The sequence below is a fragment of the Cherax quadricarinatus genome, unplaced genomic scaffold, assembly GCF_038502225.1.
Source record: "Cherax quadricarinatus isolate ZL_2023a unplaced genomic scaffold, ASM3850222v1 Contig10, whole genome shotgun sequence".
Lineage (NCBI taxonomy): Eukaryota > Metazoa > Arthropoda > Malacostraca > Decapoda > Parastacidae > Cherax > Cherax quadricarinatus.
In genome coordinates, this window is record NW_027195036.1 from 36,817 (window position 1) to 52,129 (window position 15,313).

The following is a 15,313-nucleotide window of genomic DNA, read 5'->3' on the forward strand; positions in this document are numbered from 1 at the left end:
CTAGGTTATCACCTCGGAGGCCGGATGTGTCCTCTATAGATTCCACTCTCACGCAACTTCTAATATCGTCTGCAGAGAATGATATAGTGCTATGCTTAATGTCTCTGTCTGTATTAGATATAAGGATGAGGAAGAGAAGCAGGGCGAGTACAGTGCCTTGGGGGACACAGCTCTTCACTGTAGATGCCAAGGATTTTAATAATAATAATAATAATAATAATAATATTAATAATAATCTATTTCTCTACATGTACGAGGTATACAGGCCTAGCTGACATTAATGACTTGCTTCTGTATAGAAAGTCCCCTTGTTATGCCTGGATAGGGTTTCGGGTGTCAACACCCCCTCGGCAAGGTCTGTGACCATGCCTCGCGGTGGATCAGGGCCTGATCAACCAGGCTGTTACTGCTGGCCTCGTGCAAACCAACGTACGAACCACAGCTAGTCCACTAACACCCAGGTACCTATTTTACTGATAAATGAACATGGACAGCAGGTGTCTTAAGGAAACAAGCCGTAATATTTTCACCGGTACTGGGAATCGACCCCCGGACCTCAGTGTGTGAGGTGGGTGCGCTGGCGAATGAGCTACGGGACACTTCACTCTTTTTACTATTACTCTTTTGGTTCTTTTAGTTAGGAAGTTTAATATCCATCTGCCTATCTTTCCAGTTATTCTCTTTGTAAGTACAGTGGACCCCCGGTTAACGATATTTTTTCACTCCATAAGTATGTTCAGGTGCCAGTACTGACCGAATTTATTCCCATAAGGAATATTGTGAAGTAGATTATTCCTTTCAGACCCCCAAACATACACGTACAAACGCACTTACATAAATACACATACATAATTGGTCGCATTTGGAGGTAATCGTTATGCGGGGGTCCACTGTATTTTGTGTAGTTACCCCCATGGTCGCTCTTGGCAAACGCCTTTGCAAAGTTGGTGCACACTGCATCTGCAATTTGCTTGTCCTTCAGAGTATTCAAGATCATGTCAAAATGGTACAGCAGTTGCGAGAGGCAGGAGCGACCTTTTCCCAGCAATGCTGACCTGCAACTCCGTGTGATTGGAAATCTTCCTTCCTAATTAAAACTCTTTCAAAAATCTTAGTAATGTGGAGTCGGGGTTATACCAAGTTTTTTTTAATAACTGAGATGACTCCAATATGGCTCTTCCTCCATGGAATTATTTAAGGTACGTGATAATGGCTTCTTGCAATTCTTAATGAGTTCCACGAGTCTGTGACAGGAACGGAGTCGACCCCAACCCGACCGCTGAGCGCCTTCTGTTGTTGTGAACACTTGTGTAGTACGAACACTTAATCAAATTCAGACATATTGGAAAGAGATCTCATTCATTCAGTCCCTAAAACCAACAATGTTTTGGAAACTATCTTTTTTGGCCTAGCGCTTCTTTTTGATTATAATAATATCTTTTTGGCCTGCGAAGACGCGCACAGTTTACGGGTACTTTTTGACCTGCTCCATATATGAGGTAAACACGAAGAAGAGTGGAGTTTCTTGGCTTCTCCAGCCGCTATATGACGTTTCTGTTCGATTAATCACTAGTTAATGGTCCAAGTCGAACTGAAACGTCGTCATAAGTTTCATTCTCCTATCTGTGGGTTATTTGTGTATTGTTCCAGTCACGGTATTGTGCCTTTTTTATTCTTCGTCTTTATATGGTAACATTAGTTTATCGGGAACACTAAATTGCCTCCACTGTCAAATGTTGCTGGATACATTTAAATCATATTTGGTTTGAATTTCCTTTATAAATGTTAATGTTCGTATTGGCGCTTTAGAAACCGGCTGACAGTTAACGAGTACATGTGTTAGGCTTGGGTTAGTGCCGAAGCCGGGACAAGCCACCTTGTCGTCACTAGAAGATATAGCGGAGAGCGAGGCTTTATCAGCAGCAGAGGTAAAGAAAAACGAGACTGACAACAATCAATATTTACACCAGTAACTCATTACAGTTGTGACCGGGTGTGGAAGTGTGAATTGCTCATTACTCTATAATTTGTTCATGATTGTAGCCATGTATGAACGTAAGTTAACCATTCTTACAGGATTCATTACCTTTGTAACTTGTGAGTTCATTACCTTTGTACCTAGTTCAGCTATCGAAACTTTGGGGGCCCAGTCCCTGGACCCATTACGTACCTCTGTAATCTGTATATACCTTTGTAACTTGTCATGATTGTGACCAGACCTACCTGGAGTTCATTACCTATGTAAATTGTGAGTTCATTACCTTTGCAAATTGAGTTCATTACCTCTGTAACTTGCTCAGCTATCAGAACTTTGGAGTCCAGTCCCTGGACCAATTATGTACCTCTGAAATCTTTTGACTACCGCCCACACGATGGGTATGGGGTGCATAATAAACATATTAAACTAACTGACTGTAGATGGAGGTAAGCCTTGTAGGAGAGAAGGCAGAGCCGGATCATTAAGGTGTGAACTGGTCGTAAGTCAGCTGATGAATGTGAGATGACCCAGAGAAGTGCACGCTGATATGCAGGTCAGCACTGGGTTACACTGGCTTATGGGAGGTGTGGCTTGGCGGGGAACTAGGAACCTACAAGAATCATGTTATTTACTCTGTGGTTTCAGCTAGTTGTTTCAGTTATGTTGTTATGGATCTTCCATTTTGTAAATAATGTTGGTGCCGTCTCAGTGAATTGTGTATATCTGGAGTATACCTGAAGAGGGTTTCGGGGGGTCAACGCCCCCGCGGCCCGGTTTGTGACCAGGCCTCGTGGTGGATCAGGGCTTGATCAACCAGGCTGTTACTGCCGGCCGCACGCAAACCGACCTACGAATCACAGCCCGGCTGGTCAAGTACTTTAGATGCCTGTCCAAGCGCCTTCATGAAAACAGCCAGGGGTTTGTTCGTAATCTTCCTTATATAAGCTGGGAGGCAGATGAACAGTCTTGGCCCCCTGACACTTACTGTGCTGTCTCAGCGTACTTGTGGCAGGAAATGTCGCATCTCCTGCCGAGTCTTTTGCTTTCGTAGGGAGTGATTTTCGTATGCAAATTTTGAACTAGTCCCTCTAGGATTCTCCTAGTGGATATTATCTTGTATCTTTCTCTCTGTGTGGTGTGAATTTTGGATATAGGGAAACAATGTGGTGTTTTCTTGACCCAACCTGACAGTGTGTCCTGGTCCCAGAGTCCCGGACAGTATCTCATGTGTACACAGAGTATCAGTATCTTATGTGTACACCGAGCATCAGTATCTTATGTGTACAGCGAGTATCAGTATCTTATGTGTACACCGAGCATCAGTATCTTATGTGTACAGCGAGTATCAGTATCTTATGTGTACACCGAGCATCAGTATCTTATGTGTACAGCGAGTATCAGTATCTTATGTGTACACCGAGCATCAGTATCTTATGTGTACAGCGAGTATCAGTATCTCATGTGTACACAGAGTATCAGTATCTTATGTGTACACCGAGCATCAGTATCTTATGTGTACAGCCAGTATCAGTATCTTATGTGTACACCGAGCATCAGTATCTTATGTGTACAGCGAGTATCAGTATCTCATGTGTACACAGAGTATCAGTATCTTATGTGTACACCGAGCATCAGTATCTTATGTGTACAGCGAGTATCAGTATCTCATGTGTACACAGAGTATCAGTATCTTATGTGTACAGCGAGTATCAGTATCTCATGTGTACACAGAGTATCAGTATCTTATGTGTACAGCGAGTATCAGTATCTCATGTGTACATAGAGTATCAGTATCTTATGTGTACACCGAGCATCAGTATCTTATGTGTACAGCGAGTATCAGTATCTCATGTGTACACAGAGTATCAGTATCTTATGTGTACAGCGAGTATCAGTATCTCATGTGTACACCGAGTATCAGTATCTTATGTGTACACCGAGCATCAGTATCTTATGTGTACAGCGAGTATCAGTATCTCATGTGTACACAGAGTATCAGTATCTTATGTGTACAGCGAGTGTCAGTATCTCATGTGTACACAGAGTATCAGTATCTTATGTGTACAGCGAGTATCAGTATCTCATGTGTACACCGAGTATCAGTATCTTATGTGTACACCGAGCATCAGTATCTTATGTGTACAGCGAGTATCAGTATCTCATGTGTACACAGAGTATCAGTATCTTATGTGTACAGCGAGTATCAGTATCTCATGTGTACACAGAGTATCAGTATCTTATGTGTACAGCGAGTATCAGTATCTCATGTGTACACCGAGTATCAGTATCTTATGTGTACACCGAGCATCAGTATCTTATGTGTACAGCGAGTATCAGTATCTCATGTGTACACAGAGTATCAGTATCTTATGTGTACAGCGAGTATCAGTATCTCATGTGTACACAGAGTATCAGTATCTTATGTGTACAGCGAGTATCAGTATCTCATGTGTACACCGAGTATCAGTATCTTATGTGTACACCGAGCATCAGTATCTTATGTGTACAGCGAGTATCAGTATCTCATGTGTACACAGAGTATCAGTATCTTATGTGTACACCGAGCATCAGTATCTTATGTGTACAGCGAGTATCAGTATCTCATGTGTACACAGAGTATCAGTATCTTATGTGTACAGCGAGTATCAGTATCTCATGTGTACACAGAGTATCAGTATCTTATGTGTACAGCGAGTATCAGTATCTCATGTGTACACCGAGTATCAGTATCTTATGTGTACACCGAGCATCAGTATCTTATGTGTACAGCGAGTATCAGTATCTCATGTGTACACCGAGTATCAGTATCTTATGTGTACACCGAGCATCAGTATCTTATGTGTACAGCGAGTATCAGTATCTCATGTGTACACCGAGTATCAGTATCTTATGTGTACACCGAGCATCAGTATCTTATGTGTACAGCGACTATCAGTATCTCATGTGTACACCGAGTATCAGTATCTTATGTGTACACCGAGCATCAGTATCTTATGTGTACAGCGAGTATCAGTATCTCATGTGTACACCGAGTATCAGTATCTTATGTGTACACCGAGCATCAGTATCTCATGTGTACACCGAGTATCAGTATCTTATGTGTACACCGAGCATCAGTATCTCATGTGTACACCGAGTATCAGTATCTTATGTGTACACCGAGCATCAGTATCTCATGTGTACACCGAGCATCAGTATCTCATGTGTACACCGAGTATCAGTATCTTATGTGTACACCGAGCATCAGTATCTCATGTGTACACCGAGTATCAGTATCTTATGTGTACACCGAGCATCAGTATCTCATGTGTACACCGAGTATCAGTGCCTTATGTGTACAGCGAGTATCAGTATCTCATGTGTACACCGAGCATCAGTATCTCATGTGTACACCGAGTATCAGTGCCTTATGTGTACACCGAGTATCAGTATCTTATGTGTACAGCGAGTATCAGTATCTCATGTGTACACCGAGTATCAGTATCTTATGTGTACACCGAGCATCAGTATCTCATGTGTACACCGAGCATCAGTATCTCATGTGTACACCGAGTATCAGTGCCTTATGTGTACAGCGAGTATCAGTATCTTATGTGTACACCGCGTATCAGTATCTTATGTGTACAGCGAGTATCAGTATCTTATGTGTACAGCGAGTATCAGTATCTTATGTGTACAGCGAGTATCAGTACCTCATGTGTACACCGAGTATCAGTACCTCATGTGCACACCGAGTATCAGTATCTCATGTGTACACCGAGTATCAGTACCTCATGTGCACACCGAGTATCAGTACCTCATGTGCACACCGAGTATCAGTATCTCATGTGTACACCGAGTATTAGTATTTCATGTGTACACCGAGTATCAGTACCTCATGTGCACACCGAGTATCAGTATCTCATGTGTACACCGAGTATTAGTATTTCATGTGTACACCGAGTATCAGTACCTCATGTGCACACCGAGTATCAGTATCTCATGTGTACACCGAGTATTAGTATTTCATGTGTACACCGAGTATCAGTACCTCATGTGCACACCGAGTATCAGTATCTCATGTGTACACCGAGTATTAGTATTTCATGTGTACACCGAGTATCAGTACCTCATGTGCACACCGAGTATCAGTACCTCATGTGCACACCGAGTATCAGTATCTCATGCGTACAGCGAGTATCAGTGCCTTATGTGTACACCGAGTATCAGTATCTTATGTGTACACCGAGTATCAGTATCTCATGTGTACAGCGAGTATCAGTACCTCATGTGTACACCGAGTATCAGTACCTCATGTGTACACCGAGTATCAGTACCTCATGTGTACACCGAGCATCAGTATCTCATGTGTACACCGAGTATCAGTACCTCATGTGTACCCCGAGTATCAGTACCTCATGTGTACACCGAGTATCAGTACCTCATGTGTACACCGAGTATCAGTATCTCATGTGTACACCGAGTATCAGTATCTCATGTGTACACCGAGTATCAGTACCTCATGTGTACACCGAGTATCAGTATCTCATGTGTACACCGAGTATCAGTACCTCATGTGTACACCGAGTATCAGTATCTCATGTGTACACCGAGTATCAGTACCTCATGTGTACACCGAGTATCAGTATCTCATGTGTACACCGAGTATCAGTACCTCATGTGTACACCGAGTATCAGTATCTCATGTGTACACCGAGTATCAGTTTATGCATAGGATTTACTGTGCTCTTTGTGTCTCATTTGAAACACATTTTTACAGTTTTTTTTTTTTTTTGACTAATTTGTCTGGGGAGGAAAATGTGATCTCGGTAATGTCTTTTGGGAAATGCTTTGACAGCATTGTGTGTCTAACTTTGTTGCAGTACTGTTACTCTTTTTTTTTTTGTTATTGCCTTGTCTGTTTTTAAATAATTTTTGTTGGTTTTGTTTCGCCCTGATTATATAAACCAATTCGCAAAGCCGATTTTGGAAAACGGTGCTCATATTGTTTTCCGTCCAGAAACTGGAGAGGCACATCCTCAGTGCTGTTAGGAAAATGGTTGGACAAGACAAATACCAACACCAGTCCAGACTGTAAGACAACACTAACACCAGTCCAGACTGTAAGACAACATTAACACCAATCCAGACTGTAAGACAACACTAACACCAGTCCAGACTGTAAGACAACACTAACACCAGTCCAGACTGTAAGACAACATTAACACCAATCCAGACTGTAAGACAACACTAACACCAATCCAGACTGTAAGACAACACTAACACCAGTCCAGACTGTAAGACAACATTAACACCAGTCCAGACTGTAAGACAACATTAACACCAGTCCAGACTGTAAGACAACACTATCACCAGTCCAGACTGTTAGACAACACTAACACCAGTCCAGACTGTAAGACAACACTAATACCAGTCCAGACTATAAGACAACACTAACACCAGTCCAGACTGTAAGACAACACTAATACCAGTCCAGACTATAAGACAACACTAACACCAGTCCAGACTGTAAGACAACACTACCACCAGTCCAGATTGTAAGACAACACTACCACCAGTCCAGATTGTAAGACAACACTACCACCAGTCCAGACTGTAAGACAACACTACCACCAGTCCAGACTGTAAGACAACACTACCACCAGTCCAGACAGGAAGACAACACTACCACCAGTCCAGACTGTAAGACAACACTACCACCAGTCCAGACTGTAAGACAACACTACCACCAGTCCAGACAGGAAGACAACACTACCACCAGTCCAGATTGTAAGACAACACTACCACCAGTCCAGACTGTAAGACAACACTACCACCAGTCCAGATTGTAAGACAACACTACCACCAGTCCAGACTGTAAGACAACACTACCACCAGTCCAGACTGTAAGACAACACTACCACCAGTCCAGACAGGAAGACAAACACTAACACCAGTCCAGACTATAAGATTAACACTAATACCAGTCCAGACTGCCAGTTAAGACTGCTATAGTTGTGATGAGTAATGGCTGAAGAAATGAGTGAAAGTAGAGGTATGAGTATGTTTTCTGTACAGAGTGAGTGTCAAGGGTTGATCGTGTTTGATCACCTAAATTTGCACATATATGTGCGCATACATCACATACACTCACACGGACAGCAGTTACAATATAATTCCCTGGTCGAACAGATTTCTCAACTATGAAGACTTAGGTGTCTGGCGAATAAGACACATGTATAACACCCGGTTAACTTTGTTAAATGATGTAAGTCACCACTTGCGAATGATGATATTTTATTGTGAAGAGGTTTTGTGCGCCTGAGATTTTATCAATCCGGTGAATTTATGAAATCTCTGGTGAACGGAACGTCTACACATTTAAATGCTGTAACCCAGATTTTGTGTCTTCTTTACCCGGTGGCCTGGTGGCTAAAACTCCCGCTTCACACACGGAGGGCCCGGGTTCGATTCCCGGCGGGTGGAAATTCCGACACGTTTCCTTACACCTATTGTCCTGTTCACCTAGCAGCAAATAGGTACCTGGGTGTTAGTCGACTGGTGTGGGTCGCATCCTGGGGGACAAGATTAAGGACCCCAATGGAAATAAGTTAGACAGTCCTCGATGACGCACTGACTTTCTTGGGTTATCCTGGGTGGCTAACCCTCCGGGGTTAAAAATCCGAACGAAATCTTATCTTATCTTATCACAGTCTACCCTTGTATGTTGAGAGATATTTCACTCACCAGAGACTACGTCTCTCAGTAAAGAGATACACTTGTTGTATATATGTGTATTGCTCGTCAACTTATCATTATTATACATATACCTAAGAGAGGATGGAACGAAATAGAATGACTTTGAGAGTGTATAAATCTGTATTGAAGGGAAGGCGGGGTAGAGGTCGGCCTAGGAAAGGTTGGATGGAGGGGGGAAAGGAGGTTTTGTGCGCAAGGGGCTTGGACTTTCAGCAAGCATGCGTGAGATATTAGATAGGAATCAATGAAGACAAATATTTTAGGACTTGACGTGCTGTTGGAGTGTGAGCAAGGTAACATTTATGAAGGGATTCAGAGAAACCGGCAGGACGGACTTGAGTCCTGGAGATGGGAAGTACAGTGTCTGCACGCTGAAGGAGGGGTGTTAATGTTGCAGTTTTATAAGTGTAGTGTGAGCGCGCCTCTGGCAAGACAGTGATGGAGTGAATCATGAAAGCGTATCTTTTTCGGGCCACCCTCCCTTGGTGGGTAACGGCCGATGTCTACCTACCTGGAGGGTATCCCGGGGATCAACGCCCCGGTCCACGACCAGGCCCCCCGGTGGATCAGGGCCTGATCAACGAGGTTTTTACTGCTGGCTGCACGCATTCCAGTGTATGAACCACAGCCCGGCTGATCCGGCACTGACTTTAGGTATCTGTCCATCTCCCTCTTGAAGGCAGCTAAGGGACTATTGGTAATGCCCCTTATGGCTGGTGGGAGGCTGTTGAACAGCCTCCCACGAGCCATAGTGTACCAGTGACGCCCCTACTTTTCACTGGGGGCATGTTGCATCGCCAGCCAAGTTTTTTGCTTTCGTAGGGAGTGACTTCTGTGTGCAGATTAGGGACCAGTCCCTCCAGAATTTTTCAGGTGCAGATTATGATATATCTCTCTCGCCTGGGCTCCAGTGAGTACAAGTCAAGTGCTTCCAGGCGTTCCCAGTACTTAAGGTGTTTGATGGAACTTATACGTGCAGTAAAGATTCTCTATACATTCTTTAGATCTGCAATTTCACCTGCCTTATCTTAGCATCTCTTATCTTGAATGTTCTCATTATCCATCCTATCAGTTTCCTCTCAGATGTGATAGTGGCATTATTGTGGTCCTTAAAGGTGAGATCTTCGGACATTACCAACTAATAATGATCTTTATTTCTACGTACCTCGGACACTAAGTAATCCTCCTCGTCGTAAACCTTCTCAAGGCAGAAGAACAACCTTGAAGACTAAGGAGCTTGACACTATAAGTGGCTTCCTCAGTTCGATCACCATTCAAGGAGGTAAGGTGCCTTGATGATAGTGAAAAGCACTTGATCCAACGAATTTGAGCCACCTTTTCCTTGGATCAATCCTGATTACCTCCCGCTCCCCAGTCGATGCGTGGCCCATAAACTTTTAGTACCTAATCTTAATAATAGTAATTATAATAATAATAATAATAATCACAAATTAAAAACTTAAGGGAACTGATGAAAGTGGTTACGACATTACTTGTCCAAGGAGGGTAATTAGCGAAGCAAGTAATTAAAGTTATTGCCTCGTTTCCAGCTAACAGTCCCTTCGTGATACTCTTAATGACTTAATGAGATTGTATAGAGCAGTGAAGTTCCTGCTGCTGGAGGCCAGACAACAACACAAGACTTGTAAAGACTTTTGTTCTCCTCAGCCTCAGAGACTCCTCAAGCTGCTTTGAATATTTACACCTAAATAAGAAGCAATACTCGGAAAGTTTTCTAGTTGTGTATGTGATTGTTTTGTCGTTGTTTACCGACATAAATTAATGTTATTTACGTGTGTGTGTGTGTGTGTGTGTGTGTGTGTGTGTACTCACCTAGTTGTGGTTGTAGGGGTCGCTTCATAGCTCCTGGCCCCGCTTCTTCACTGGTCGCTACTAGATCCACTCTCTCCCTGCAGTTATTTGGTTGATGTGCGCCTCAGTTGTGCTCGGTATTATACTCGCCCCAGTCACTGGCCCTCTAGCCTTTACACTGTAATCTTCTTTTACCTTCCCCCATCTTCATGCATTTGCGCCTGGTGGGGTTAAACTCTAGGAGCCAGTTGCTGGACCATGCTTGCAGCCGCTCCATATCCCTTTGACTCCTACCTGATCCTTATCCGTTTGAATTCTTTGTATTAGTTTAAACTCGCCTGCAAATAGGGGCACCTCTAAATCTATCCCTTCCGTCTTGTCATTCTCATATACAAGAAACAGCACCGGTCCTAGGACTGACCCTCTGGAGCCCCGCTTGTCACAGGCGCCCATTATGACACCTCGTCACGTAACTTTCAATCGTTGTTTCCTTCCTGGCAGAGGTATGCTCTCATCCATTGCAGTGCCCTTCCTGTTATACCTGCCTGCTCCTCTATCTTTCGCTGTAACCTCTTGTGTGGAACTGTGTCGGAAACCTTCTTACAGTCCAAGAAAATGCAATCTACCCACCCGTCTCTTTCTCTTGTTTTACTGCTGTAACCTGGAGTATACCTGGAGAGGGTTTCGGGGGTCAACGCCCCCGCGGCCCGGTCTGTGGCCCAGGCCTCAAGGTAGATTAGGGCCTGATCAACCAGGCTGTTACTGCTGGCCGCGAGCAAACAGACGTACGAACCACAGCCCGGCTGGTCAGGTATTGCCTTTAGGTGCCTGTCCAGAGCCTTCTTGAAGACAGGGGTCTATTGGAAATCCCTCTTATGTATGCTGGGAGGCAGTTGAACAGTCCTGGGCTCCTGACACTATTGTGTTGTCTCTTAGTGTACTGGTGGTGACCCTGCTTTTCAATGGAAGAATGTTACATCTGTCGCCGAGTCTTTTGTTTTCGTAGGGAGTGATTTTCTTGTGCAAATTTGGGACTAGGCCCTCTAGGCTTTTCCAAGTGTATATTATCATATATCATTCTCCCCACCTGCGTACCAAGAAATTCATATCAAGGGACTTAAACCGTTCCTGGTAGTTTGAGTATTTTATTGTATTTATACGTGTCGTTGAAGTTCTGTGTACATTCTCGAAGTCTGCAATTTCGTCTGCCTTGAAATGGGCCGTTAGTGTACAGCGATATTCCAGCCTAGAAACAAGAAGCGATTTGAAGAAAATCATTGGCTTGGCATCCCTAGTTTTGAAGGTTCTCATTATCCATCCTATCATTTCCTAACTTATGTGGTAGATACGTTGTTGTGATCTTTGACAGTAATTTTTTTTTTTACACAGGGTTAATGATTCCTAATTTTATTTACTATGCTTAGAACTGTTACCTATATCAGCTCATCAAAAAGTATTTTAATTGTTATGAGACGTACATATAGAGAACAGGATGAAGTTAGAGCCATCTGCGGGCCAGTAATTTCATTTGATCAGCTGACTTTATTTGATATCATTATGCTGTACGAATATATTTCAGAGTCGAGTCATCCTAGGAATAAATGATCTCAGATGTAGTCATGTTCTGGAGAAGGTTATGATCAGAGTGAAGTTGCTGCTGGCTGCCCGTCTTGTTGTGTAGCAGCTCCCGTCTTGCTGTCCTCGGAGTGGAACCAAGTGTTGTAGGAGTAAACATTGTACAGTGTTGCAGGAGCACATTGTACAGTGTTGCAGGAGTAAACATTGTAGTGTTGTAGGAGTAAACATTGTACAGTGTTGTAGGAGTACATTGTAGTGTTGCAGGAGTAAACATTGTACAGTGTTGTAGGAGTAAACATTGTACAGTGTTGCAGGAGTAAACATTGTACAGTGTTGCAGGAGTAAACATTGTACAGTGTTGCAGGAGTAAACATTGTACAGTGTTGCAGGAGTACATTGTACAGTGTTGCAGGAGTAAACATTGTAGTGTTGTAGGAGTAAACATTGTACAGTGTTGCAGGAGTAAACATTGTACAGTGTTGCAGGAGTAAACATTGTACAGTGTTGCAGGAGTAAACATTGTACAGTGTTGCAGGAGTAAACATTGTACAGTGTTGTAGGAGTAAACATTGTACACTGTTGTAGGAGTACATTGTACAGTGTTGCAGGAGTAAACATTGTAGTGTTGTAGGAGTAAACATTGTACAGTGTTGTAGGAGTAAACATTGTACAGTGTTGCAGGAGTACATTGTACAGTGTTGCAGGAGTACATTGTACAGTGTTGCAGGAGTACATTGTACAGTGTTGCAGGAGTACATTGTACAGTGTTGCAGTACATTGTACAGTGTTCCAGGAGTACATTGTACAGTGTTGTAGGAGTAAACATTGTACAGTGTTGTAGGAGTACATTGTACAGTGTTGTAGGAGTACATTGTACAATGTTGTAGGAGTACATTGTACAGTGTTATAGGAGTACATTGTACAATGTTGTAGGAGTACATTGTACAGTGTTGTAGGAGTACATTGTACAGTGTTGCAGGAGTACATTGTACAGTGTTGTAGGAGTAAACATTGTACAGTGTTGTAGGAGTACATTGTACAGTGTTATAGGAGTACATTGTACAATGTTGTAGGAGTACATTGTACAGTGTTGTAGGAGTACATTGTACAGTGTTGTAGGAGTACATTGTACAGTGTTGTAGGAGTAAACATTGTACAGTGTTGTAGGAGTAAACATTGTAGTGTTGTAGGAGTACATTGTACAGTGTTGTAGGAGTAAACATTGTACAGTGTTGTAGGAGTACATTGTACAGTGTTGTAGGAGTAAACATTGTACAGTGTTGTAGGAGTACATTGTACAATGTAGGAGTACATTGTACAGTGTTGTAGGAGTACATTGTACAGTGTTGTAGGAGTACATTGTACAGTGCTGTAGGAGTACATTGTAGAGTGTTGTAGGAGTACATTGTACAGTGTTGTAGGAGTACATTGTAGAGTGTTGTAGGAGTACATTGTACAATGTTGTAGGAGTACATTGTACAGTGTTGTAGGAGTACATTGTAGAGTGTTGTAGGAGTACATTGTACAGTGTTGTAGGAGTACATTGTAGAGTGTTGTAGGAGTACATTGTACAGTGTTGTAGGAGTACATTGTACAGTGTTGTAGGAGTACATTGTACAGTGTTGTAGGAGTACATTGTACAGTGTTGTAGGAGTAAACATTGTGCAGTGTTGCAGGAGTAAACATTGTACAGTGTTGCAGGAGTAAACATTGTACAGTGTTGCAGGAGTAAACATTGTACAGTGTTGTAGGAGTAAACATTGTACAGTGTTGCAGGAGTAAACATTGTACAGTGTTGCAGGAGTAAAAATTATACAGTGTTGCAGGAGTAAACATTGTACAGTGTTGCAGGAGTAAACATTGTACAGTGTTGCAGGAGTAAACATTGTACAGTGTTGCGGGAGTAAACATTGTACAGTGTTGCAGGAGTAAACATTGTACAGTGTTGCAGGAGTAAACATTGTACAGTGTTGCAGGAGTAAACAATGTACAGTGTTGCAGGAGTAAACATTGTACAGTGTTGCAGGAGTAAACATTGTACAGTGTTGCAGGAGTAAACATTGTACAGTGTTGCAGGAGTAAACATTGTACAGTGTTGAAGGAGTAAACATTGTACAGTGTTGCAGGAGTAAACATTGTACAGTGTTGCAGGAGTAAACATTGTACAGTGTTGCAGGAGTAAACATTGTACAGTGTTGCAGGAGTAAACATTGTACAGTGTTGCGGGAGTAAACATTGTACAGTGTTGTAGGAGTAAACATTGTACAGTGTTGCGGGAGTAAACATTGTACAGTGTTGCAGGAGTAAACATTGTACAGTGTTGCGGGAGTAAACATTGTACAGTGTTGTAGGAGTAAACATTGTACAGTGTTGCAGGAGTAAACATTGTACAGTGTTGCAGGAGTAAACATTGTACAGTGTTGCAGGAGTAAACATTGTACAGTGTTGCAGGAGTAAACATTGTACAGTGTTGCAGGAGTAAACATTGTACAGTGTTGCAGGAGTAAACATTGTACAGTGTTGCAGGAGTAAACATTGTACAGTGTTGCAGAAGTAAACATTGTACAGTGTTGCAGGAGTAAACATTGTACAGTGTTGCAGGAGTAAACATTGTACAGTGTTGCAGGAGTAAACATTGTACAGTGTTGCAGGAGTAAACATTGTACAGTGTTGCAGGAGTAAACATTGTACAGTGTTGCAGGAGTAAACATTGTACAGTGTTGCAGGAGTAAACATTGTACAGTGTTGCAGGAGTAAATATTGTACAGTGTTGCAGGAGTAAACATTGTACAGTGTTGCAGGAGTAAACATTGTACAGTGTTGCAGGAGTAAACATTGTACAGTGTTGCAGGAGTAAACATTGTACAGTGTTGCAGGAGTAAACATTGTACAGTGTTGTAGGAGTAAACATTGTACAGTGTTGCAGGAGTAAACATTGTACAGTGTTGCAGGAGTAAACATTGTACAGTGTTGCAGGAGTAAACATTGTACAGTGTTGCAGGAGTAAACATTGTACAGTGTTGTAGGAGTAAACATTGTACAGTGTTCCAGGAGTAAACATTGTACAGTGTTGCAGGAGTAAACATTGTACAATGTTGTAGGAGTACATTGTACAGTGTTGCATGAGTAAACATTGTACAGTGTTGCAGGAGTAGAAATAATCCTGTCATGGACTCCAGAAAACATTAAAGATAAATGAGTAAAAAA